Source organism: Cherax quadricarinatus, chromosome 49, assembly GCF_038502225.1.
Source record: "Cherax quadricarinatus isolate ZL_2023a chromosome 49, ASM3850222v1, whole genome shotgun sequence".
NCBI lineage: Eukaryota > Metazoa > Arthropoda > Malacostraca > Decapoda > Parastacidae > Cherax > Cherax quadricarinatus.
The window spans coordinates 15,619,858-15,633,383 of record NC_091340.1 but is presented as its reverse complement, the minus strand read 5'-3'; the positions used below and the strand labels follow the sequence as shown (position 1 = coordinate 15,633,383).

The window sequence follows — 13,526 nt, the reverse complement described above, 5'->3', positions numbered from 1 at the left end:
CTCGAATACTTCGTCCAGCTCCCCGGCGGTGGGCCGCGTGCTCAGAATGCTGCAGGCATTTCCTCTCTGGATCACAACTCTGAGTCTCTAAAAGAGGAAGCTGGTCGCCCTGTGGTTTTTGGTTTCTATGATGAGCTTTTCACCCAGCTCTTTAAGGAACTTTAGAGCACACTTGCCCCATGCTCCAAGGGTCTCCGACCCTATTGAAATGAAGTTATAGCAAGGGGAAAGGTCTTCATATTTTCGGATCTTCTGGGTCTCTCTGTGGCTGGCAGCTCCACCCCCTTCCACTACGGAGTATGGCAAGTAGGTGTCTGCCAATGTGGCGGCACAGGTATAGTCCCAGGCAATCTGCTTTCCATCCTTCCAGGGTAGCATAGTGGCTCCATCAGGATGCTTTTGACTTCCATCGGACCTCTGTACTTGGGGTTCCCGTTGAGCTGGGCAACGGGCTGTGGCGAGGCTTCTCTTTATGATGTCATTGACCTCATGTCTGGCATACTTCCCTTCTGCTGTGTGGCACACGAGACCATGAAGTCCGAATTGATCAGCTGTCGCCCTGCCGCAAATACACCTATGTTCGGTGAGGATGGGGGCAGCTAGGCAAAGAGCAACACCAATCCGAATGGCCTGTGGGTCGAGACGGGTGCCCAAGGAAGAATTGGGAACAGCTAACAGGAAATCTCCTGACTGTGGTGCCTTCACTGCCAGGAGACGAGCTTTGTCCTTTCCTGAAGCGTTGGAGAGCATTGTGTTGGCGATTTTTTCCATGATCGGTTTGTCCCAGTGGGACTGTTTGTGCTCTTTGGGAGGAGCTGGTCTACTGGCGGAGTCTGTAAGGGTGTCCCACCGAATCGCTGCTTCAGTAAACCTGGGGTCTTGAGCTCCTACCACGTCTCTCAAGCGTTCAGGGACAATCTTCTTGACTAATGCACTGGAAGCCAAACACGAAGACAGAAAAGCAGGTAAAGCAACATGCGTTGCTTTGCGCACCCCTATACCTCCCAGTCGCACTGTGAGGGCTGCCTGATCCCATTGCTGATCCTCTAGTGACAGGTTCAGTGCCTTCTTAAGGGTTGACCTCAGGTGTGCATAATATTCACCGAGTGTTGGGTTGTCAAAAGCGGGTGCACACCTCAGGAAGTAAGTGAGTCTTGGCATAGTAAGACACCTTGTGAGGAGATACAGAGCATCATGTGCATCAAGATCGCTTATTCTCTCCTCCATTCTCATCAGGTCATTCAATTTGTCCTTGAGGACTGTGTCAATGGCCTGGTGACCCAGCAGTGCTCCCAAGAGGGTACTGTTGGACGGAGTGGTAGTAGAGACTTCCGGGAGGATGCTTCACACAGCATTGATTATTTCCTGGTTTGCTGTGATGATTTCACACTTGGAGGGATTGAGGATGAGTCCCAAGTCTTCTCCCCGTGTTTTATATATATATGCAAAACAACCACTGTGAAAGAATAGAGAAATTCCAAGCGCATTCGTGACTACTCACATTATCAAGGAACACTGTTCCTTGATAATGTGAGTAGTCACGAAAGCACTTGGAATTTCTCTATTCTTTCACAGTGGTTGTTTTGCATATTCTGAAATCACCCGTTTAATGTGATCTTATTGTTTGTATATATATATATATATATATATATATATATATATATATATATATATATATATATATATATATATATATATATATATATATGTAGGAGGCAGTTAGGGTAAGATATAAACAGCTATTGGAGGATAGATGGGCTAATGAGAGCATAGGCAATGGGGTCGAAGAGGTATGGGGTAGGTTTAAAAATGTAGTGTTAGAGTGTTCAGCAGAAGTTTGTGGTTACAGGAAAGTGGGTGCAGGAGGGAAGAGGAGCGATTGGTGGAATGATGATGTAAAGAGAGTAGTAAGGGAGAAAAAGTTAGCATATGAGAAGTTTTTACAAAGTAGAAGTGATGCAAGGAGGGAAGAGTATATGGAGAAAAAGAGAGAGGTTAAGAGAGTGGTGAAGCAATGTAAAAAGAGAGGAAATGAGAGAGTGGGTGAGATGTTATCAACAAATTTTGTTGAAAATAAGAAAAAGTTTTGGAGTGAGATTAACAAGTTAAGAAAGCCTAGAGAACAAATGGATTTGTCAGTTAAAAATAGGAGAGGAGAGTTATTAAATGGAGAGTTAGAGGTATTGGGAAGATGGAGGGAATATTTTGAGGAATTGTTAAATGTTGATGAAGATAGGGAAGCTGTGATTTCGTGTATAGGGCAAGGAGGAATAACATCTTGTAGGAGTGAGGAAGAGCCAGTTGTGAGTGTGGGGGAAGTTCGTGAGGCAGTAGGTAAAATGAAAGGGGGTAAGGCAGCCGGGATTGATGGGATAAAGATAGAAATGTTAAAAGCAGGTGGGGATATAGTTTTGGAGTGGTTGGTGCAATTATTTAATAAATGTATGGAAGAGGGTAAGGTACCTAGGGATTGGCAGAGAGCATGCATAGTTCCTTTGTATAAAGGCAAAGGGGATAAAAGAGAGTGCAAAAATTATAGGGGGATAAGTCTGTTGAGTGTACCTGGTAAAGTGTATGGTAGAGTTATAATTGAAAGAATTAAGAGTAAGACGGAGAATAGGATAGCAGATGAACAAGGAGGCTTTAGGAAAGGTAGGGGGTGTGTGGACCAGGTGTTTACAGTGAAACATATAAGTGAACAGTATTTAGATAAGGCTAAAGAGGTCTTTGTGGCATTTATGGATTTGGAAAAGGCGTATGACAGGGTGGATAGGGGGGCAATGTGGCAGATGTTGCAAGTGTATGGTGTAGGAGGTAGGTTACTGAAAGCAGTGAAGAGTTTTTACGAGGATAGTGAGGCTCAAGTTAGAGTATGTAGGAAAGAGGGAAATTTTTTCCCAGTAAAAGTAGGCCTTAGACAAGGATGTGTGATGTCACCGTGGTTGTTTAATATATTTATAGATGGGGTTGTAAGAGAAGTAAATGCGAGGGTCTTGGCAAGAGGCGTGGAGTTAAAAGATAAAGAATCACACACAAAGTGGGAGTTGTCACAGCTGCTCTTTGCTGATGACACTGTGCTCTTGGGAGATTCTGAAGAGAAGCTGCAGAGATTGGTGGATGAATTTGGTAGGGTGTGCAAAAGAAGAAAATTAAAGGTGAATACAGGAAAGAGTAAGGTTATGAGGATAACAAAAAGATTAGGTGATGAAAGATTGAATATCAGATTGGAGGGAGAGAGTATGGAGGAGGTGAACGTATTCAGATATTTGGGAGTGGACGTGTCAGCGGATGGGTCTATGAAAGATGAGGTGAATCATAGAATTGATGAAGGAAAAAGAGTGAGTGGTGCACTTAGGAGTCTGTGGAGACAAAGAACTTTGTCCTTGGAGGCAAAGAGGGGAATGTATGAGAGTATAGTTTTACCAACGCTCTTATATGGGTGTGAAGCGTGGGTGATGAATGTTGCAGCGAGGAGAAGGCTAGAGGCAGTGGAGATGTCATGTCTGAGGGCAATGTGTTGTGTGAATATAATGCAGAGAATTCGTAGTTTGGAAGTTAGGAGAAGGTGCGGGATTACCAAAACTGTTGTCCAGAGGGCTGAGGAAGGGTTGTTGAGGTGGTTCGGACATGTAGAGAGAATGGAGCGAAACAGAATGACTTCAAGAGTGTATCAGTCTGTAGTGGAAGGAAGGCGGGGTAGGGGTCGGCCTAGGAAGGGTTGGAGGGAGGGGGTAAAGGAGGTTTTGTGTGCGAGGGGCTTGGACTTCCAGCAGGCATGCGTGAGCGTGTTTGATAGGAGTGAATGGAGACAAATGGTTTTTAATACTTGACGTGCTGTTGGAGTGTGAGCAAAGTAACATTTATGAAGGGATTCAGGGAAACCGGCAGGCCGGACTTGAGTCCTGGAGATGGGAAGTACAGTGCCTGCACTCTGAAGGAGGGGTGTTAATGTTGCAGTTTAAAAACTGTAGTGTAAAGCACCCTTCTGGCAAGACAGTGATGGAGTGAATGATGGTGAAAGTTTTTCTTTTTCGGGCCACCCTGCCTTGGTGGGAATCGGCCAGTGTGATAATAAAAAAAAAAATATGTATGTGTGTGTGTGTGTGTGTGTGTGTGTGTGTGTGTGTGTGTGTGTGTAGGATGGGGTCCACCTCTGTTGTAAATTGTGGGACCCATAGCCTCAAAGAACTGGATAAAAAGGCTTCAAGGAAGAATATTTGGATATCTTCCTGAAGCCGTTTAAATATTCCACTTCCCCTACCACCCCATCTTTTCATTCTTTTTTACTAATAGGTATATTTTATTACATAATATGGTACAAAAGGTTTAAGATATATATATATATATATATATATATATATATATATATATATATAGATAGATATATATATATACAAACACTGATCTCTGGCTGAAGGAGATTCGAACCTACGAACCTTGGAACAAGGTACGCAGTGCTTTACCAATCTACGCACACTGGACCAATACCTTGGAGTCCAGCTTGCGCTAGACTTTGATCCAAGGCAGCCAGCTTTCAGGGAGAAGGCTTACAGCTTTTTCATCTCATCACCTGCATGCATCAACCTTACTAGAGATATTAACAATGCAAGGAATTCGTGTATATTTCGCCTGCTCTTGCGAATTCCTTGTATACATATATATATATATATATATATATATATATATATATATATATATATATATATATATATATATATATATATATATATATATATATGCATATATATATATATATATATATATATATATATATATATATATATATATATATATATATATATATATATATATATATATATATATATAAGTAGTCATTTTTTCCTCTGGGGCGTCCCTTCCGGTTTAGGCCTTCCTCCCCAAAAATTTCTCAATATTACCAAGTTTTTGGATTCCCCCTATGGGGTTTTTCGAAATTCTCCATCTCCTCGGTTCCCCCCTCCCACTTTGACCCCCCCCCCCAATCCCAAATTTTTCCGAAATTTTTTTTTCTCGATAATACAAAGACTCTACTTCCTTGGATGAAGTTTTTGAGGTTCCCCCTCCCACTTTCACCCCCATCCCAATTTTTTTTTCGATAATACAAGTTTTTTGGATTCCCCCTATGGGGTTTCGAAATTCTTATGATCTCCTCGAATCAAATTTTTAAGGTTCCCACTCCCACTTTCACCCCCCAACCCCAAAAATTTCTCGATAATACAAGTTTTTTGGATTCCCCCCTATGTGGTTTTCGAAATTCCCCCCGCCCCACTTTCACCCCCCAACCCCCAAAAATTTCTCAATATTACCAAGTTTTTGGATTCCCCCCTATGTGGTTTTCGAAATTCTCCAATTCCTTGGATCAAGTTTTTGGATTCCCCCTATGGGGTTTTCGAAATTCTCCATCACCTTGGATCCCCCTCCCACTTTCACCCCCCCAACCCCCAAAAATTTCTCAATATTACCAAGTTTTTGGATTCCCCCCTCTGGGGGTAAGCATGCTTACTACAGGTCTAAACAAGTCAAATGAACTAAGAAGGGTGTTTACTCGGCGGTCAGTGACGTCACATACAAGCTGAATCTTGTCGACCCTTTTAGTTCATTAAAGTTAATAAGGGGACACTTACCTTCTGTCAGTGACGTCACGTGATGACCGCGCACACAGGCTGAATCTTGTCGATCCTTTTAGTTCATTAAAGTTAATAAGGGGATATAGTACCTACATCATAGGGAAAACATTTTCACTCTTAACCCCAATTTTTCTCGTTTTAACCCTTTTAGTTCATTAAAGTTAATAAGGGGACACAGTACATCAGAAAGTCACATTTTTTTTTCGTTAATACCCACAATTTCTTTACAACACAAGTCTAGACATTTTTCTCGTTTTAACTATTTCATCTCAGGTCACTCCCCACGAAGTAACCTTCTCCCCACCCTCCCAAACCCTCACACTCCAACCAACACCTCACAATTTTCACTCATAACCCCACAATTTTTCTCGTTTTAACCCTTTTAGTTCATTAAAGTTAATAAGGGGACACAGTACATCAGAAAGTCACCACATCGCTTACATCCACTTTCGTTAAATTCACTAGTCACAATTTTACATATTACGAAGTTAAATACGCACTTTTACTTTGAACACCTTCAAAACTCTCTCATAAATCATTTGAATACTCACAAAAATACCTTTATACATTTCCAAACAACACTGAAATACTCCAAAAACATCATTCGAACACCCCCAAATCACCTCTGAATACTCCCAGAACACCTTCATAAGTACTCTTGCATATCATTTGAACACCTTCATAAGTACTCTCATAATCATTTGTACACCTTCAAAAACACCTTTGAATAACCTCAAAACACCCTTGAACACCTTCAAAACACTCTCATAAATCATTTGAATACTCACATAAACACCTTTGAACATTTCCAAACAACACTGAAACACTTCCAAGACAACATTTTGAATACTCCCAAATAAGATTTGACATCTCTAATTTATCTACACTTACACATTTCATTAAATTACAACTCATCCCCCCCCCCAAACTCCTCCAGACTTCACAACATTATCACAAGAACTAACTCAAACACTTTTACTTTGAACACCACCAAAACACTCTCATAAATCATTTGAATACTCACATAAACACCTTTGAACACCTTCAAAACACTCTTGAACACCTTCAAAAACACCTTTGAACATTTTCAATCAACACTGAAACACTTCCAAAAAACACAATTTGAGTACTCCCAATTACACCACTGAATACTACTAAAAACACCGCTGAATTCAATCAAAACACCCTTCAACTCCTTCAAACACCCTTGAACACCTTCAAAACACTCTTGAACATCTTCAAAAACACCTTTGAACATTTCCAATCAACACTGAAACACTTCCAAAAAACACAATTTGAGTACTCCCAAATACACCACTTAATACTACTAAAACACCACTGAAGACACTCAAAACACCACCAAAATCACCATAAACTAAGATCAACACCCACATCCCACAACACCCACAACCCACAATTTTTTCTCGTTTTAACCCTTTTAGTTCATTAAAGTTAATAAGGGGACACAGTACATCAGAAAGTCACAACAACAACCCACAACCCACAACACCCACAACACCCACAACACCCACAACCCACAATTTTTTCTCGTTTTAACTAATTTCATCAGAAAGTCACAACAACAACAACCCACAACCCACAACACCCACAACACCCACAACCCACAACACCCACAACCCACAGCACCCACAACACCCACAACCCACAACACCCCACAACCCACAATTTTTTCTCGTTTTAACCCTTTTAGTTCATTAAAGTTAATAAGGGGACACAGTACATCAGAAAGTCACAACAACAACAACCCACAACCCACAACACCCACAACACCCACAATCCACAACACCCCACAACACCCACAACCCACAGCACCCACAACACCCACAACCCACAACATCCCACAACCCACAATTTTTTCTCGTTTTAACCCTTTTAGTTCATTAAAGTTAATAAGGGGACACAGTACATCAGAAAGTCACAACACCCACAACCCACAACACCCCACAACACCCACAACCCACAGCACCCACAACACCCACAACCCACAACATCCCACAACCCACAATTTTTTCTCGTTTTAACCCTTTTAGTTCATTAAAGTTAATAAGGGGACACAGTACATCAGAAAAAGTCACAAAAACAACCCACTTATATCATCTTTTTCGGTATCTCTAATTCGACTACATTACCCACAACCCTCATCAATTACCAATTTATTCACATTTTTTCCCCTTCTTTTTACTGAATCTTAAAAGTAATACACATTCCTCCCTACAGTACTAAAATTCTAATAAAATCCTCTCCATACCCATCTCCTTGTATCCACATAAATTAATATTATACTCGCATCAACTACCCAACTATTGCGACATGTTTCAACACCCTCCATTCTTTCCAATATATCATAACTTTTCATTTCTATAATTTCTTTTTTTAAAATATTCACACATTAACTTTATATTCAGTAAAATCTCCCCATATTTCTAATTACAACCCTCCCCATACATCTCGCCATCTCACCCGCATTTCTTCACATCCACTCACCCATCTCCCTACACACCTCTTCTGAACAAACACAAAATCACATTTCACATCCACAAATGCATCTCAAATCCACTAAAATCACTATAATCAAGACATTCACAAAACTCTATGACCACCTAACACACACACACACACACACACACACACCTACCTAACCTTAACCTAACCTAACCTAACCTAACCTAACCTAACCTACCCTAACCTTAACCCAACCTAACTTAACCTAACCTAACCTAACCTTACCTAACCTAACCTAACCTAACCTAACCTAACCTAACCTAACCTTACCTAACCTACCCTAACCTAACCTAACCTAACCTAACCTAACCTATCCTAACCTAACCTAACCTTACCTAACCTAACCTAACCTAACCTAACATTACCTAACCTAACCTAACCTATCCTAACCTAACCTAACCTAACCTTACCTAACCTATCCTAACCTAACCTACCCTAACCTAACCTAACCTAACCTAACCTAACCTATCCTAACCTAACCTAACCTTACCTAACCTAACCTAACCTAACCTAACATTACCTAACCTAACCTAACTTATCCTAACCTAACCTAACCTAACCTAACTTAACCTAACCCAACCTAACCTAACCTAGCATAACCTAACCTAACTTAACCTAACCTATCCTAGCCTAACCTATCCTAACCTAACCTAACCTAACCTTACCTAACCTATCCTAACCTAACCTAACCTAACCTAAAATATATTGGAACACTTCCAAAATACATTAGAGTACTCCAGAATTACTTTGAACGACTCCATTTTTGGATATTTCCAAATTAGTTTTGAAAACTTTTATCGTAAAATCGAACATTATTTTCTTGTTGGTAAACACACCCATGGTAGAAATATTTACTCGATTTCCGAATAGAAACACTTTTCCTCGCTCTGAGAGACTCATTGAGCTTATATGCCTTAAACCTTCCCCCGACACCACTGTGTAATGCGGTTCACACCCATGGTAGAAAATCACACGACCATCTTACCGAACACCTGCATCAACTCACCTAACCGAACCTAACCTAACCTATCCTAGCCTAACCTAACCTAGCCTAACCTAACTTAACCTAACCTAACCTAACTTAACCTAACCTAACCTAACCTAACCTAGCCTAACCTATCCTAGCCCAACCTAACCTAGCCTATCCTAACCTAACCTAACCTAACCTAACCTATCCTAACCTAACCTAACCTAACCTAACATAGCCTAACCTAGCCTATCCTAACCTAACCTAACCTAACCTAACACCATCAAATACCTCCGAATACTCCCCAAAACACTACTGATTACTACCAAATCACCTAACCTAACCTAACCTAACCGAACCGAACCTAACTTAACCTAACCTAATCTAACTTAACCTAACCTAACCTAACTTATCCTAACCTACCCTAACCTAACACCATCAAACACCTCCGAATACTCCCCAAAAACACTACTGATTACTAACAAATCACCTAACCTAACCTAACTTATCCTAACCTAACCTAACCTAACCTAACCTAACTTATCCTAACCTAACCTAACCTAACCTAACTTATCCTAACCTAACCTAACCTAGCCTAACCTAACCTAACCTAACCTGACCTAACTTATCCTAACCTAACCTAACCTAACTTATGCTAACCTATCCTAACCTAAACTAACACCTTCAAACACCTCCGAATACTCCCAAAACACTACTGATTACTACCAAATCACCACTGAATACTACCAAATCACCGTCAAAATCACCAGAAACTAAGTTTATCATCACCATCCAACATCCTTTTTATAGAATGAATATTCTTACCGCATTTTATGTTGCATATCACATTTCCTCTTCCACATCACCCCTAAACATCCTTCCTTATTCATTCCGTATATCTCCTAGAGTTGTTTTAACCCCCGACGGGACCATCACGACGTAGGAGCCAGAGGAACCATCACCACTCCAACACCACCTACTACACTCTGGCTCCTACGTCGTGATGGTCCCGTCGGGGGTTAAAACAACTCTAGGAGATATACGGAATGAATAAGGAAGGATGTTTAGGGGTGATGTGGAAGAGGAAATGTGATATGCAACATAAAATGCGGTAAGAATATTCATTCTATAAAAAGGATGTTGGATGGTGATGATAAACTTAGTTTCTGGTGATTTTGACGGTGATTTGGTAGTATTCAGTGGTGATTTGGTAGTAATCAGTAGTGTTTTGGGAGTATTCGGAGGTGTTTGAAGGTGTTAGGTTAGGTTAGGTTAGGTTAGGATAAGTTAGGTTAGGTTAGGTTAGGATAAGTTAGGTCAGGTTAGGTTAGGTTAGGCTAGGTTAGGTTAGGATAGGTTAGGTTAGGCTATGTTAGGTTAGGTTAGGTTAGGTTAGGATAGGTTAGGTTAGGTTAGGTTAGGTTAGGATAGGTTAGGTTAGGTTGGGCTAGGATAGGTTAGGCTAGGTTAGGTTAGGTTAGGTTAGGTTAAGTTAGGTTAGGTTAGGTTAAGTTAGGTTAGGCTAGGTTAGGTTAGGCTAGGATAGGTTAGGTTAGGTTCGGTTAGGTGAGTTGATGCAGGTGTTCGGTAAGATGGTCGTGTGATTTTCTACCATGGGTGTGAACCGCATTACACAGTGGTGTCGGGGGAAGGTTTAAGGCATATAAGCTCAATGAGTCTCTCAGAGCGAGGAAAAGTGTTTCTATTCGGAAATCGAGTATATATTTCTACCATGGGTGTGTTTACCAACAAGAAAATAATGTTCGATTTTACGATAAAAGTTTTCAAAACTAATTTGGAAATATCCAAAAATGGAGTCGTTCAAAGTAATTCTGGAGTACTCTAATGTATTTTGGAAGTGTTCCAATATATTTTAGGTTAGGTTAGGTTAGGTTAGGTTAGGTTAGGATAGGTTAGGTAAGGTTAGGTTAGGTTAGGTTAGGATAGGTTAGGCTAGGATAGGTTAGGTTAAGTTAGGTTAGGTTATGCTAGGTTAGGTTAGGTTGGGTTAGGTTAAGTTAGGTTAGGTTAGGTTAGGTTAGGATAAGTTAGGTTAGGTTAGGTAATGTTAGGTTAGGTTAGGTTAGGTTAGGTAAGGTTAGGTTAGGTTAGGATAGGTTAGGTAAGGTTAGGTTAGGTTAGGTTAGGATAGGTTAGGTTAGGTTAGGTTAGGTAATGTTAGGTTAGGTTAGGTTAGGTTAGGTAAGGTTAGGTTAGGTTAGGATAGGTTAGGTTAGGTTAGGTTAGGTTAGGTTTGGTTAGGCTAGGTTAGGGTAGGTTAGGTAAGGTTAGGTTAGGATAGGTTAGGTTAGGTTAGGTTAGGTTAGGTTAGGTAAGGTTAGGTTAGGTTAGGTTAGGTTAAGTTAGGTTGGGTTAAGGTTAGGGTAGGTTAGGTTAGGTTAGGTTAGGTTAGGTTAGGTTAGGTTAAGGTTAGGTAGGTGTGTGTGTGTGTGTGTGTGTGTGTGTGTGTTAGGTGGTCATAGAGTTTTGTGAATGTCTTGATTATAGTGATTTTAGTGGATTTGAGATGCATTTGTGGATGTGAAATGTGATTTTGTGTTTGTTCAGAAGAGGTGTGTTGGGAGATGGGTGAGTGGATGTGAAGAAATGCGGGTGAGATGGCGAGATGTATGGGGAGGGTTGTAATTAGAAATATGGGGAGATTTTACTGAATATAAAGTTAATGTGTGAATATTTTAAAAAAAGAAATTATAGAAATGAAAAGTTATGATATATTGGAAAGAATGGAGGGTGTTGAAACATGTCGCAATAGTTGGGTAGTTGATGCGAGTATAATATTAATTTATGTGGATACAAGGAGATGGGTATGGAGAGGATTTTATTAGAATTTTAGTACTGTAGGGAGGAATGTGTATTACTTTTAAGATTCAGTAAAAAGAAGGGGAAAAAAATGTGAATAAATTGGTAATTGATGAGGGTTGTGGGTAATGTAGTCGAATTAGAGATACCGAAAAAGATGATATAAGTGGGTTGTTTTTGTGACTTTTTCTGATGTACTGTGTCCCCTTATTAACTTTAATGAACTAAAAGGGTTAAAACGAGAAAAAATTGTGGGTTGTGGGATGTTGTGGGTTGTGGGTGTTGTGGGTGCTGTGGGTTGTGGGTGTTGTGGGGTGTTGTGGGTTGTGGGTGTTGTGGGTGTTGTGGGTTGTGGGTTGTTGTTGTTGTGACTTTCCGATGAAATTAGTTAAAACGAGAAAAAATTGTGGGTTGTGGGTGTTGTGGGTGTTGTGGGTTGTGGGTTGTTGTTGTTGTGACTTTCTGATGTACTGTGTCCCCTTATTAACTTTAATGAACTAAAAGGGTTAAATCGAGAAAAAATTGTGGGTTGTGGGTGTTGTGGGTGTGTGTGTGCGTGTGTGTTAGGTGTCATAGAGTTTTTTTGTGAAAATCTTGGTTACAGTGATGACATTAGTTAAAACGAGTAAAATTTGTTGGTAATTGATGAGGGTAGTGTAGTCGAATTAGAGTTACCGAAAAAAAGATGATATAAGTGGGTTGTGATGAAATTAGTTTAAAAACGATATTCAAAGGTGTTTTGAAGGTGTTCAAGGGTGTTTATGTGAGTATTCAAATGATTATGAGAGTGTTTTGGGGATGTTCAAAGTAAAGTGTTTGAGTTAGTTTTTGTGGCTTTTTTTCTGATGTATTGTGCCCCCTTAATAACTTTAATGAACTAAAAGGGTAAAAACGAGAAAATGCCTAGTCTGGAGACTGAGGGATGAGTTGTAATTTAATGAAATGTGTAAGTGCAGATAAATTAGAGATGTCAAATCTTATTTGGGAGTACTCAAATAGTGTTTTGGAAATGTTCAAAGGTGTTCAAAGGTGTTTTGAAGGTGATCAAGGGTGTTTTGAAGGTGTTCAAGGGTGTTTTGAAGGTGATCAAGGGTGTTTTGATTGAATTCAGCGTGTTTTAGTAGTATTCAGTGGTGTAATTGGGAGTACTCAAATTGTGTTTTTTGGAAGTGCTTCGGTGTTGATTGAAAATGTTCAAAGGTGTTTTTGAAGGTGTTCAAGAGTGTTTTGAAGGTGTTCAAGGGTGTTTGAAGGAGTTGAAGGGTGTTTTGATTGAATTCAGCGGTGTTTTTAGTAGTATTCAGTGGTGTAATTGGGAGTACTCAAATTGTGTTTTTTGGAAGTGTTTCAGTGTTGATTGAAAATGTTCAAAGGTGTTTTTGAAGGTGTTCAAGAGTGTTTTGAAGGTGTTCAAAGGTGTTTATGTGAGTATTCAAATGATTTATGAGAGTGTTTTGGTGGTGTTCAAAGTAAAAGTGTTTGAGTTAGTTTTTGTGATAATGTTGTGAAGTCTGGAGGAGTTTGGGGGGGGATGAGTTGTAATTTAATGAAATGTGTAAGTGTAGATAAATTAGAGATGTCAAATCTTA

General features: G+C 40.0%; 1 pseudogene; it reads right to left on the bottom strand.

Moving 5' to 3' along the window:
* LOC128696931 (Y+L amino acid transporter 2-like) overlaps positions 1-13,526 on the bottom strand; it is a 78,854-nt pseudogene that overhangs the window by 6,444 nt on the left and 58,884 nt on the right.